Here is a 14,972-nt window from a genome sequence, read left to right on the forward strand (position 1 = left end):
ATATATATATATTATAATTTTTTTATTTTTAACTTTTTTATTATATATGTATGTTTTTTTAAATTTAATGTAAACTTTATAAATGCTCTGGCGAAACATTTTTAACATTTGTCATGCAATTATTATTATTATTATTTGTTATGCAATTAACTTTTCTCTCTCTCTATCTCCCTCTTCCCCCCCCCTCTCTCTCTCTCTCTCTCTCTCTCTAATCTTTAACCACACTGAACTGAGCTAAACTGAACTGAACTTAAACACTGAAAACTGAACTACACTGTTTCAATTTACTATAATCTTCTGTGTGAAGCTGCTTTGACACAATCTACATTGTAAAAGCGCTATACAACTAAAAATGAACTGAATTGTATTATCTCTCTCTCAATTAAATTTAATTCAATAATCGCTTTATTGACATGACAAATGTATTGCCAAGCATTTATAAAGTAAAAAAAAAAAAGAACATGCATATATAAATTTAAAAAACACAATAAACACAGCAAACAGTAGTAGAAGTATAAAAAATTATATATAGATATAATAATTAAATAAGTGAAAATATCATATTAAAAATAATAATATATCAGAATAAACTACATTAAACAATCAACAGTTTAGCATTGATATATAATCAATAATAATCAATGATTCATTTATAATAATCTAGGTGTGTGCGCGTGTGTGCGTCTCTCTCTCTCTCTCTCTCTCTCTCTCTCTCTCTCTCTCTCTCTCTCTCTCTCTCTCTCTCTCTCTGTGTGTGTGTGTTTGTGTGTGTGGTATTATCAGGAAACACCTGCATCCAGGTTTTTCCTAAACCAACACACACACACACACACACACACACACACACACACACACACACACACACACACACACACACACACGCAGACACGTCGTGATTGTCTCGGCTCCGGTGTTTGCGCGCGCATGTGACTGTCATGCGCTTCAGTAAAATCGTTATCATGAACAAACAGTCTGAAAAACACCACAGAAATCCCGTGAATAATATTCTGACATGCAGGATCACTGACATTGTGATTGACATTGTACTTTGAATACATTTGAATTAATTTAACTTCTGCTCAAGTAGCCAGAATAGTGTAGGCTCAGGTTTATAGGTGTAATATAGTGAAATATATAGACCTATGCGACATGCGCGATACAAAATCTATAATTAATTAAATAGGCTGTTATATGGGCCGTGGTCCATAAATAGAGGTGTTAAATGCCATCAAGTGATTCTTGTTCTAAATACGCCTGATAAAGCTTTAGACTGTCTGTATATTTAAACCTGTAGCCCTGTTGTTTAATTACAGGTTTTGGAAATCATAATTCATTAATACAAGAAGACAGAAGGACATTTAATTAAGTGGAAAATAAAGTCAACAAATAAATGATAACGTTATATACACATCTAGATGACTTATGTCTATTATTAGACTATATGTGCATGTGTAGACTATTATCTTGATGATATCCGGTTTGTACACATGAATTCAGACCCGTATGTCCCATATATGAGCTCATTTGTCCTATTTTGACTGCCATGCCATCATAAAAAGTGAAAATAATCCATTGAAAACACATCAAATTAAAATAGTTTAAATACAACTGTTGTTACCCATGAATCTTCAAATGTTTTTACAAGAGAGGCTAGAAAAACTGTGAAGCTCTACCTTATTGTTATTATAATTTTATTATTATTATTTTATATAGACCTATTATTATTATTATTATTATTATTATTTTATTGTTATTATAATTTTATTATTATTAGTAGTAGTAGTATATAGGCCTATTATTATTATTATTTTATTGTTATTATAATTTTATTATTATTATTAGTAGTAGTATATAGGCCTATTATTATTATTATTATTATTATTTTATTGTTATTATAATTTTATTATTATTAGTAGTAGTAGTATATAGGCCTATTATTATTATTATTATTATTATTATTTTATTGTTATTATAATTTTATTATTATTATTAGTAGTAGTATATAGGCCTATTATTATTATTATTTTATTGTTATTATAATTTTATTATTATTAGTAGTAGTAGTATATAGGCCTATTATTATTATTATTTTATTGTTATTATAATTTTATTATTATTATTAGTAGTAGTATATAGGCCTATTATTATTATTTTATTGTTATTATAATTTTATTATTATTAGTAGTAGTAGTATATAGGCCTATTATTAATATTATTTTATTGTTATTATAATTTTATTATTATTAGTAGGAGTAGTATATAGGCCTATTATTATTATAATTTTATTGTTATTATAATTTTATTGTTATTATTATTATTTTTATTTAGGCCTATTATTATTATTATTGTTTTATTGTTATTATAATTTTAATTATAATGAAAAATCATTATTATTTCTTCTTATTCTTATTATTATTATTATGAAATGGCCCAATTCTGACTGGGAAAGTTGAATGTGCTGGCCAGTTTATTTATAATTTGCCTAATAAATGACAACGGGCTTGTTTTTAATTTAAAACATTTTTTTCTAGTGATACAAGATGTAATAAATTTGTATTTAAAAAAAAGTATTTTTTTCATATTTATTTATTTTAAATCTAGGAAATATTTTTGGTACATCAAAAAGTGTGGTTATGATGACCATCCGACATGCTAATCCAGCTAAAAATAGTGTTTAACAATGTATTTAAATCTTATATTTGAATAGAAAATGAGGTGTATAACAGCAAATAGGTCCACTTCTTGAGAAAAAAGCACCACCCCTTTCACCAAGCTGGAATCTGTTATGTAAAATAGTGCTTGTTGAGTGTATGCTGAGGTATCGTCATTGTGTAAATATCTCTGTGTGTGTGTGTGTGTGTTTAAGGTTCCGCCCCGGTGTCCGGTTCGCCGTAGTGACGTCACGCGCTGGACTCTCGGCTGCGCGAGGACGGGACGGGGTGGGGGGCGCGCGCACACTCCCGCGGCCAGCGGCGACATTTCTCTTTATTTTTTCCTTTAATTCTCCCCAAAAGTCTAATCATCGGCCCCGAAACACACCCGGGCCGGCTTCCAGCGGCCAGAGAGCACCGTCACCGGCGTGATTGCGGGGAATCGGCGCGCGCGGCCTCCCCTGGAAAGTTTCTGACCGGCGCGCGTGACAGCGGCGAAAGGACAGCGGTGGGATCTCGCGGGTTTAATTAGACGGAGATTCACCGGTCACCCGCACAAACAGCTCACGGATACCGTCAAGTATTGACAAAGTTTGCGTGTAAATATAAATAGAGTGAAAGTCGGAGACGGAGAGCCGCAGCGCCCCCGCCCGGTAAACTCACGGGAAACTCTCTCATCCGGACACACAGACCGGCGGAGCACGGAGAAGGTGAGCGAGCAAACCCCTCATCAACCACCGATAGAGAGAGGGAGTGTGTTTGTCTCTCTCTCTCTCTCTCTCTCTCTCTCTCTCTCTCTCTCTCTCTCTCTCTCTCTCTCTCTCTCTCTCTCTCTCTCTCTCTCTCTCTCTCTCTCTCTTTCTCTCTCTCTGTGTGTGTGTGTGTCTTTCTGTCTGTCTGTATGTGTCTGTCCCTCTCACAGTGTGTGTGTGTGTGTGTGTGTCTGTCTGTTTCTCTGTGTGTGTGTGTGTGCGTGCCTGCCTCACTGTATGGGTATATCACTTACTGTGTGTGTGTGTCTCTCTCTCTTTCACTCTGTGTGTTTCTCTTTCACAGTGTGTGTAATGTGTATGTGTCTGAGTGAGTGAGTGTGTGTGTCTCTTACTGTATGTGTGTGTGTGTTTATGTCTGTCTCTGTTAGTGTCTTTTACTGTATGTGTGTGTGTCTCACTCTCTTACTGTGTGTGTGTGTGTGTGTGTGTACACGTGTTGTGACATCAGGACACAAATGTGTATAACAACATGAGTATGACACAGGTATTACAAGGAGCTGATGAATTATGAGGACATTGCTGATATAAGTAATGTCCCCATAGTTTCGTGTGTGTGTGTGTGTCTGTGTGTGCGCAGATCAATTTATTGAACCTTCAGTCAAAGGTTCACATGTGAGTTTGTCGAGTTTCAGTTCTTTAATGTGAGTATTGAGGGAAACCGAAATCTGGTCTAAATGCTAAAATATTTAAATGGAAACGGTAAAAGAGATGTATTTAGTGTGAACTGCATATAATGACACAAACATTAGACATCACTAGGCCCACACGAAATCTGCGCGCGCAGAATTCTGCAGATTTTCAGCCCATCATTAATTCAGTTTATTTTCTTGAGTAAATGTGTGTAAATCTAAATTTATTCAGTTTTTAAATTAATTACAGTAATATTATTGACTAATGTGAAAATGTTTATCTGATTGATGTACAATGCAGTTTGTACAGTATTATTTTCTGTTTTTTAGTCCAGATATTATATGAGAGACTTGCTTTATTTATCAGATAAAGTGAATCTAATTAGATTTGCAATTTAAACATTAAATAAAAGTTAGAAAGGTATTACTTTTTATTTCACTAATTAAGGTTTTAGTTATGATACTCCTAAAATAATTCCGCAGAAATCTGCAGATTTTTACCAAAATTCTCCGCAGAAATGGGAAAAAACGTCCGCAGATTCCGTCTGGCCCTAGTCATCACTCTACATATCTCCATTTTTGTCTTTGTAAGATGGTATTTAAAGGGATAGTTCACCCAAAATTAGGATGTCTTGATTATTTACTTAAGTGAGTGTAAACTTTTATGACTTTGAACACAAGACAAGATACTCTGGACTGAAGAATGCTGGAGAAAAGCAGCCATTGACAACCTTAACAGAAGCAGAAGATACTCTGGAAGTCAATGACTGTTTTTTTCCAACTTTCTTGTTTTTAACAGGATTAAAAAAACTGTTTAAACAGGTTTAGAAGAAGTGAATGATGAGTAAATGATGATCATTGTACATTTTTGAGTGATCTGTTACTTTAAATGCTTACTTTTATGAACAAAGCTCTAGTTTCAGTGTACTTAAAGGTTCACCCAGAAATTTAAACGTACTCACCGTTTACTCATACTCGTGTGGTTCCAAACCTGTTTGAGTGTCTTTTTTGAAGCAAACTGAAAACCTGTTGACTTCAATAGCAGGAAAAACAAATACTATAGAAGTCAATGGTTACAGGTTTTCAGCATTCTTCAAAATATCTTCTTTTGTGTTCAGCAGAAGAAAGAAACTCATAAAGCTTGCTGAAAATAGTTTAGAGGCTGGGGAATATCATTCCACCGCTGAGGAACAGAGAGTGTAAAGGGTCAGAGAATAAATCTTCCTTAAAGCAAGAATTCACTCAAAAATAAAAAATTTATCACAATATATCACTGAAAAAGGTTTTGCATGCAGAACTGATGCAAACAATTTATTTGTGTTGAATTTAAACAAACAAATTAAGTTTAATAATGTTCAACTTAATTTGTTTGTTTAAATTCAACACAAATAAATTGTTTACAACCACTTAACATAAAAGAATTGAGTAAATCCAAGGAATCGTCCTTGAATAATTTTTTTTCAGTGTACTCACGCTCAAGTGGAAATCTATTGAGTTTCTCCTGTTTAACACAAAAGAAGATGTTTTGAAGAATGTTGAAAGCCTGTAACCATTGACTTCCATAGTAAGAAAAACAAATGAAAGCCGATGGTTACAGGTTTTCAGCATTCTTCAAAATATCTTCTTTTGTGTTCAACAGAAAAAAGAAACCCAAAGATTTTTACTTGAGCGTGAATAAATAGTGAGTAAGTTTAAAGCAACCTTTAAATGTAATCATAAAAAGCTTTCGCAAGCTATGGGTTGTTTTTTCTTCTTCTTCTTTGAGTTTCTTTCTTCTGTTGAACACAAAAAATAATATACTTTGAAGAATGTTGAGTACCTGTAACCATTGACTTCCATAGTATTTGTTTTTTCTTGTATGAATGTCAATGGTTACAGGTTTAAGTTTTTCTTCATAATATCTTATTTTGTGTTCAACAGAAGAAAGAAACTCATGAAAATGTGATATTCATAATAATCAATTCATGGTTCTGAGGTGATTCAGTTCAGCAAGGGATGATCTATTATGCATAATAAATATCAGTTATATTTTTGCTTTCTTTAAACAAAATCAGACCATACAGTTAAATACACTGTAAAGCAAACTTGTGAATTTGATTTTTCATCATGTATTATTTTTTATTGCGTTATGGGATCTTAATTTTTTATGTTTTTATATTAATATTCCTTGCACGTGTAACATGTTTACAAAATACACTTACCTCTAAGCTGCTACTTTGCACTTTGCACTTTTGCCATACTGCACCTAATTGCACTACAATAAATACCTCAACTTGGTCATATTCTGGAACAATAGGATATATGGTAACTGTTCACAGTTTATTAGTGTCTATTATTTAATTCATCTTGCACTATATTAGTTAAATGTTTAGTTTATGTCTAGTGTGTGTCATATTTTTGTTTTTTAAATTGCACATTGGAGTATGGGAGAAACGCAATTTCAGTCTGCTGTGTAATGTACTGTTGCATGCGGTTTGATTGACAATAAAGTTGACTTGACTTGACTTGACTTGACTGAATTAAGCCTGTCACAATAATCAATATTTGGACTGATCACACAACACATGAACATGACTTCAATCATTTTTGGGGGTGCAATATATATATATCATCCATACATAAACACCAATTCCAGCAACCTTTTCAGCTGATTGTGCAGCATCTCTATCTCTATCAGAGCTGTCAGTGTCAGCATGGTAAAAACACTGTAGTATTTACTATAAATTACTTTAGTATATTCTCATGTGTGTGTCTGACAGCTGAAAATAGACCTGACAGCAGATAACACAGCCTCTGTTACTCTTTACCTTCCCTTTTACTGTTAACATTTATTACTATTTATTTAGGAAATGCGTTTCACATCCTGTACTTGCAGTGTGGTATTATATTGTCATTCTGGCATTATATAACAAGGTCCTAAAATGACAATATTATCGTTTATCGCAGTATATTTTGGTGCAATATATCCTACAATAAAAAGCAGATATCATGACAGGCCTAATCTTGATATTTTTTTCCACAAATTTTAATGTTGAAAAGTTTGAATATGTGACTTTTATTGGCATTTATTAGTCTGAAGTGATGTATTATCTGTAGATATCTCAAAAACTATTTAAAATGCTAATAAAAGTCACTTTTTATACATTTCAACATCAAATTTTTGCGGAGAAAACATAAAAATACCATTAAGTATGTAAATTATGATGCAAAAACCTGTTAATAAACTGCTAGTACATTTTCTGTTAGTTTACACACTCTATATATTATACTCTATATATTATTATTGTACAAGATATTGTTTCAAAAACTACCAAAATATCACTAAAAGTCATTTTGTTGAAGTGCAGAGGTGAAATTTCAACATCTAAAGTCGACAAAGCAGAGATCAACATAATGCAATTCAAATTCATAAATACCCCCCCCCCCCCCCAAAAAAAAGTGAATTCTGTCAAATTAATAATATATTCATATATTTTTTTTGGGCTTAGTCCCTTTATTAATCTGTGGTCGCCACAGTGGAATGAACCGGCAATTTATCCAGCACGTTACTTTTTTTTAACCCTAACCCATCTCTGGGAAACAACCACACACACTCATTCACACACATACACAACAGACAGTTTAGCCTACCCAATTCCCCTATAGCGCATGTGTTTGGACTGTGGGGGAAACCGGAGCACCCGGAGGAAACCCACGAGAACACAGGGAGAACATGCAAACTCCACACAGAAACGCCAACTGAGCCTAGACTTGAACCAGTGAACTTCTTGCTGAGAGGCAACAGCACTACCTAACGCGCCACTGCGTCGCCTCAAATGAATTAATCAAGTAATATTTTTCCAGTGTGCTCTAAAAGAGCTCATACCTGATTAACTGATTGAGTGCAGCGTGTGATTTACAGTGTTAATGATTTAATGGAGTTATGAGGATTAACTTTGTTTGATATTAAAGGCGCTCCTGCAATTGCTACTGTAATATGAGACACAACATGTCTGGACAGACTGTGTGTGTGAGTGTGTGTGTGTGTGTGTGTTTGTGTTCACTGTGACAGCTGGGGAAGCTAAACAGCAAACACACATGACATTCCTCTCTGCCCTTTAAACACCCTTTGAATGTGTGTGTGTGTGTGTGTGTGAGAGAGAATATGTTCATCAGTGTGTGTGTGGCGATGCTTTGAGTATTTAACATTTAAAGGTTCAAGAAACCCTGGAGTACTTTTTTTGAGATGTTAACAGATGTGTGTGTGTTGAGCATCAGTTAAGACAATGTTCGCTCCTGTCAGCTTTATTTGTGGGGAAAACTGGATAATTTGGAGCTTGTCTGCTAATTTCAGCTTCCGGGTTTAAAATGATTTTTGGGGCGGATCAAAATCAGTGACGTAGCGAAGAACTGCATGTGGAGTGATGATACGTCAGTTTCTCATTATTATTCATAGTGGAGTTTTCTTATCCTATAAGAAGAGCCGGCTGCTTAATTATTCATGACTGCATGTGCTTTACGAAGGCTAGACAGACCTGCCAGTGCCAAGCTGTGAGACACGGACCCACACCACACAGTATTTAGCCGATCATGAAGGGTGGTGTGTGTTTGTTTTCATCATCCACAGGGTTTGTTGCATGTGTTTTCCCGCGATGCTGTCAGGGCCGATACAGCAAAGCTGTTTGTGTGCAGCAAGCATTTTTGTCAGTACTAGAAAAATTAGAGAATGGCGGACGTCGTCTTTTATCAGGAGTTTGTTCACATTTAGACACATCGCCGTGCTGCTGTGTTCACCTAAATCCTCCAGATTACCAGCAGGGCTAATGGTTAAAACAGACAGGGCAAGAGACCTGCTGCACTGAGTCTGCATTCAGACCCGGGGATTGAGGGAGACGTCCTCATTTATAGTGTTTATATGAACACCATTACCCTTATAATGATATAGATTGTGGTTATCTGTGTATGAAATTATAAATAACAAATGTAGCAGGGCATTAAATTACTGTTCATTTCTTTGCATTTTAACTTTGTAAACTATAAACTCATGCGTCTCCTCACGGTTTGAGTCTCATTTTGTGAGCCGACTGACACAGTTGTTCGCTCCCCTCATTCTCCTCTGCTGGCCACACCCACTCCTGCCCTCTGCTCGCGGAGCTCCGCCCATTATGATGCATCTTTTGAAAAACTTCTGAGGTAGACCTGAACCTAAAGTGTGGGGTGTCACGACCCTTTAAGTGTTTGAGGAAGGATTCATCAAGTCAAAGTCTTTTCATTCTTCAATGTGTTCATTGATGAAATTATTCACTGAGCTCTCTTCTATTGATCTGCTGATGTAAATCTTCAACTTCTGAAGATTTTCTCATGTGACACGAGATCAATTAATCAATTGTGATGGATGTTTTTGGTTTTCACACAGACACACTAGGCATAAGCTTCTGACAGTATGATAACCTTGGATAAAAATATCACTGTTTCACAGTATCACAGTTTTGTGTTTACTGCTGTAAAATATTTTTTACATGTCTTACACTGCAAAAAAAGCTTTTCTTACTTAGATTTTTTGTCTTGTTTCTAGTCTAAATATCTAAAATTTCTTATATCAAGAAGCATTTTCTAGATAAGCAAAACATTGTCTTGTTTTGAGAAATAATATGCCAATATTAAGTGAGTTTTTCCTTAAAACAAGCAAAATAATCTGCCAATGGGGTCAGCAAAATGATCTTGATTTTTCTTTTGATGTAAGATTATTTTGCTGACCCCATTGGCAGATTATTTTGCTTGTTTTAAGGAAAAACTCACTTAAAATTGGCATATTATTTCTCAAAACAAGACAATGTTTTGCTTGTCTAGAAAATTCTTCTTGATTTAGGAATTTGTAGATATTTAGACTAGAAACAAGACAAAAAATCTAAGCAAGAAAAGCATTTTTTGCAGTGTAATGAAAACAACAACCTTTCATCCATTTAACACAATATATTACATTTGAGGAAACCTTTAGAATGTTTTAGAGCAGTAAACACGTCAGGCTACATAACTAAAATAAACCATTGACTGCTAGTATCTTCACTAGCTTCAAAAACACAGATTTCCCTGTACATAGAGAAAAGTGTTGGAGAAAACATCTACCAAATGCGCTCAATGTAAATGAATGTTTCGTTGAGTTATTTTGAGTTTCTGGAAGAGTTCAGAGTCATATGACGTGTGTGTGAGCAGCAGAATGAATGAGTGTTAAGACTCTGAACATGTGAGATCTGCGGGATCAGAAGTGTACATGACATGCAGGAGAGCGTGAAATCCTCTGATTGGTGCTGTGAAGTTAATAATAAATACATCATTTTAGATGTTAGTATCAGTATATTCGTTTTTAAAATCTTTATACGCTCCAAATCAGTGACAAAATTAATGTTTAGAAAATATAAACCTGATAGAAACATGTAAAGCGTCCAGTTTGTCATTTTCACCTAAAGCCGCCTTTTCACTGCACACGACATTTGGACACGACTGTCGGAATACGCCCCCTTGTGGCAGCCGCACAGTATTGTCAGTGTTGTCGTGCACAACGGGGGAGAAGCTGATTCTCACGGTGTCTGAAATAAAGGAGGGCAAAAGCACGAGCCTTTATTCTCTTTATTTTACATAGTTTGATGGATGAATGAATACTAGAAACTCATAGATCGCTAAAATATTGGAGGGAATGTGGAGACAACATTAAATATATATATTTTTATTACTTTCTTACTTACTTTTATGAACAGAAAAGTTTTTGTTTTTAATACAGACTTTTTATAATTCCAAAAATAACCAAATAAACTCCTATTTCTCATCTCGTGCGCACGGATCTGCTTGGACAACACTGGAATACATCATATCCGGTCGGCAGCTCGCATACGGTCTAGTCGCAGGAGTCAAATATTTTAACGGATCCGAATTTTCGGCATATGGAGATGGTCAGAACTCAACTCCCAGACTGCTCTCCATTGGAAATGAATGACTTCCGGTCGCTTGTCGTTTGTCTTGTGCAGTGGAAAGGAGGCTTAAAGGGATCATCAATTTCTTTGCCTTAACCTCGTTCTTTCTCATTAAATTTTCCGACCAATCAAATGCTCTCTAGTGTTTGACTTGCCCCGCCCCCTTCTTCTCATTGGCTTTTCATTTGATGCGCGTGAGCTCAACTACTGTTACTGGAGCTGTGAGGAAAAAACTAAACCCTATTGGCTGTTTTGTTTTAAGGGGAGGAGCTACTTTATGCCCCGCCCTCTCTTCATGTTTCAGTTGACGTTAGCCCCTTTCACACAGTGATACCGGTAAATATCTGGAAAATTTCCGAAACGACTTTACCGGTATATTCAAAAAAGCGCTGTTCACACAGGCGAGGACGTTACGGATTTTTCCTGAAAAGAGCATTCACACATCCATTACAAAATACCGGTAAATTCTGACATCATTAACCAGAAATGAGCTCTAAACAGCTGCGCTTGTGTTTGTAAACATTTGACTAAATTACAAACTCTGTGGATGATCAGTATTGTGAACAACTGCGATGAAAACATGTAGCGAAACACTTTCGTGTATGTACATGATGTGTGTGTGGTGATTCACAAGCTGTTTCACAGACAAACGCAAAGCTTGAAGGTAAACAAATAACGACTTATAAGCATCTAATTGATAATTATTTATACGGTTGGCATAAAGATGAACATATAAACGTGATCTGACTAACATCTAGCAGCTAAATGCGTCTGGGAAAATATTCAAAGGCTTTTGTTCTCATAAACCGCGCGGACGTGAATGCGTCTGACTGTTCTGATTGGCTAAAGCAGACGTCTCGCGTCAGCACGTTCTAGACATGCACGCGCTCTTTCCGGCAATCTTCCTTCTGCATTCACACAGCGCAGCATTCCGGCAAATTAACGGTAATGTTACAACTTCTCTTTCCGGAAAATAGACAGAACTAATTTACCGGTATTTTCAAAAAGAGCCTGATCACACATACACACCTTTCCGGAAAATTGCTGGTAAGTTTCCGGAAAGGTTTGTATGTGTGAAAGGGGCCAATGTCAAACCCTAATTTTGGATGAATATAGTTTGGATGAATCACCCCCTCCACCCCCCTCCCCCATTCCTGAGACCCTCAAAGTGCAGAAAAGACATTGTCAAACTGTTCATGTGTCTTCAACGGTTCTGCTGTAACCCTACAAAGCTCCAAGAACACTTTTGTGTGCCAAAAAACTGTAAAAATGAATTTGATGGGCAATATCTTTCACGTCAGGTCAAGCTGCGCATTTACAGCTTTTGATACTTGTGTGTGTTGCGTTGCTGAATTTTAATGGCAATATGTTGTACTGCTAATGCTAAACACACACCATTATGACCTGACACGAGCTGGAAAATACAGGGCTCAGTAGAGCTGCACAATTAATCGTAAAAAGATCTCGATTCGACCCCCTAGACGATCTTAATCCAGCATTTCTACGATTCTGCCAATCGTATATTCGCGCGGCTGCACGAGTCTTTTCATCGTTTCACACACGTTACTCAGTGACATGGAAATGATGTTGAATGAGTCACATATTGTATTTATAAGGTATAGTTCACCTAAAAATGTAAATTTTGTCTTCATATAATGATGTTTTCGCGATCGGGAAATCACATGTGATGTGAGCTGCTGACCGTGAGCTGTTATCACAGAGAGGACACGCGCGTGCTCTACTTAATGATAGACACAAGTGCGTCTACTTTAGTGAACAGAAGCTGCATATGTTGCGAGTAACAGGTAATAAAGCTGTAAATAATATTCTGTTTGTGGCACAGAGTGATCGTTTGGGAGCCCCGCGCGAAGTATGAACAGCACTTAGCAGTCGAAATGAAACCGAAAGTGTGCACTTCATTTAAATGATCATATCACATTTTAGAGTTATGATTACGGCAAGCATTTGATATGTTTTTCTTTCATAGCGAACACACAGTTGTGCATGAAAATAAATGTTTACAATGTCAGTATAACTACTGTAGACTATATATTGTTGAATATAATCTAATAATGGGAAATGTCTGATTTTACCAGTGAATAAAATTGTCTAATATTACAGATTGCAAGCATAAATCTCAAACATAATATTTCATCATCAGAATTATTATAAGTAGAATAGAATTATTTATAGAAACCAGTAGACCTACACATAATATTATTATCGATGTTGTGCCATTTGTTTGTTTTTACCATACCTTTATTTTACACCTACAGAATCGTGAGAAAATCGTGATCTTTATTTTAAGCAAAAAAATCGCGATTCTCATTTTAGCCAGAATCGTGCAGCTCTAATGCCCAGCATATATAAGTACACCCCTCACAAATCTCTCATTTAAATAAATATATTCTGTAGGAAGTGTTACAGTATACAAATCTGAAAATAATCTAAGAAAGTAACTTATAAAAACAATCCAACACCCAAATTTATATGTTAAAGAAGAATATTATCATAACAAGTATAAAATTTAGTTGAAATTTTCAATCATTCATTTTCTTGTCGGCTTAGTCCCTTTATTAATCCGGGGTCGCCACAGCAGAATGAACCGCCAACTTATCCAGCTAGTTTTTACGCAGCTGATGCTCTTCCAGCCGCAACCCATCTCTGGGAAACATCCACACACACACACTCATACACTACGGACAATTTAGCCTACCCAATTCACCTGTACCACATGTGTTTGGACTGTCGGGTAAACCGAAGCACCCAGAGGAAACCCACACGAACGCAGGGAGAACATGCAAACTCCACACAAAAAAGCCAACTGAGCCGAGGCTCGAACCTACGACCTTCTTGCTGTAAGGCGACAGCACTACCTACTGCGCCACTGCCTCGCCCTAGTTGAAATTTTTGTAGGTTGTAATTTATTTATCCAATATTTCACATGAAATATTATTATTAATATTATTTTAATAAATATATCTGTTCAAGGGCGAGGCAGTGGCGCAGTAGGTAGTGCTGTCGCCTCACAGCAAGAAAGTCGCTGGTTCAAACCTTGGCTCAGTTGGCGTTTCTGTGTGGAGTTTGCATGTTCTCCGTGCCTTTGCATGGGTTTCCTCCGGGTGCTCCGGTTTCCCCCACAGTCCAAACACATGCGGTACAGGTGAATTGGGTAGGCTAAATTGTCCGTAGTGTGTGAATGTGTGTGTGGATGTTTCCCAGAGATGGGTTGTGGCTGGAAGGGCATCCGCTATGTAAAAAAAAACAACTTGCTGGATAAGTTGGCGGTTCGTTCCGCTGTGGCGACCCCAGATTTATAAAGGGACTAAGCCGACAAGAAAATGAATGAATGAATATCTGTTCAATAAATCTGTTTTGTTCAAATGCACCAAAATATATGACCAATTTTTACTGAGAAATGGATAAATAATATTAATTTCCATAACGGGGTGTATACTCATTTATGCTGAGTACTGTATAGGTGAACAGGATATAGTTTGTTTGTTTTTTTCGATGCACAAACATGTTTTTTGGAGCTTGGTATGATTTCCACTGAAGACACATGGACGGCTTTGACTATGTTTGTGGTCTTTTCTGGATTTTGAGCGTCTTGGCATCCTTGCAGTCTGTGGAGGATGAGAGAGCTCCAGGATTTCATCTAAAAAATTTTCATTTGTGTTTTGAAGTTCATTTGTGTTGTGAACGAAGCTCTCAGGGGATTGGAATGACATGAGGTAGAGTAATTAATTACAGAACTTTCATTTTTGGGTGAACTTACCCTTTATGAGTTCATTGCTGTTGGCATAAAGACAACACACACACACACACATTCACACACACAGCTGGAATGTGTTATCTCAGATGCACCAAACTGAAACTGACTGTATGGAGCAATCAGACAGTTTATTAGTCTTTGTGTGTTTGTTGGGTTTTAATTCCCAAAATCCTGCAGTACACAGTACCCACCCAGGT

At 36.1% G+C, this 14,972-nt stretch overlaps 2 protein-coding genes across 4 annotated transcripts in view; one reads left to right on the plus strand and one right to left on the minus strand.

The window, feature by feature from the left end:
- Window positions 1-14,972, minus strand: part of si:ch1073-228j22.2 — a 51,984-nt gene that overhangs the window by 30,235 nt on the left and 6,777 nt on the right. The window lies entirely within an intron of this gene.
- The window catches only part of si:ch73-375g18.1, a 64,336-nt gene continuing 52,255 nt past the window's right edge, over window positions 2,892-14,972 (plus strand). For all 3 annotated transcript variants that reach the window (XR_012398824.1, XR_012398825.1, XM_073939441.1), the window contains exon 1: window positions 2,892-3,361. The gene's annotated coding sequence lies outside the window, so the exon portion shown is untranslated. The remainder of the gene's footprint in view (window positions 3,362-14,972) is intronic.

Source organism: Danio rerio, chromosome 23 (genome assembly GCF_049306965.1).
Source record: "Danio rerio strain Tuebingen ecotype United States chromosome 23, GRCz12tu, whole genome shotgun sequence".
Lineage (NCBI taxonomy): Eukaryota > Metazoa > Chordata > Actinopteri > Cypriniformes > Danionidae > Danio > Danio rerio.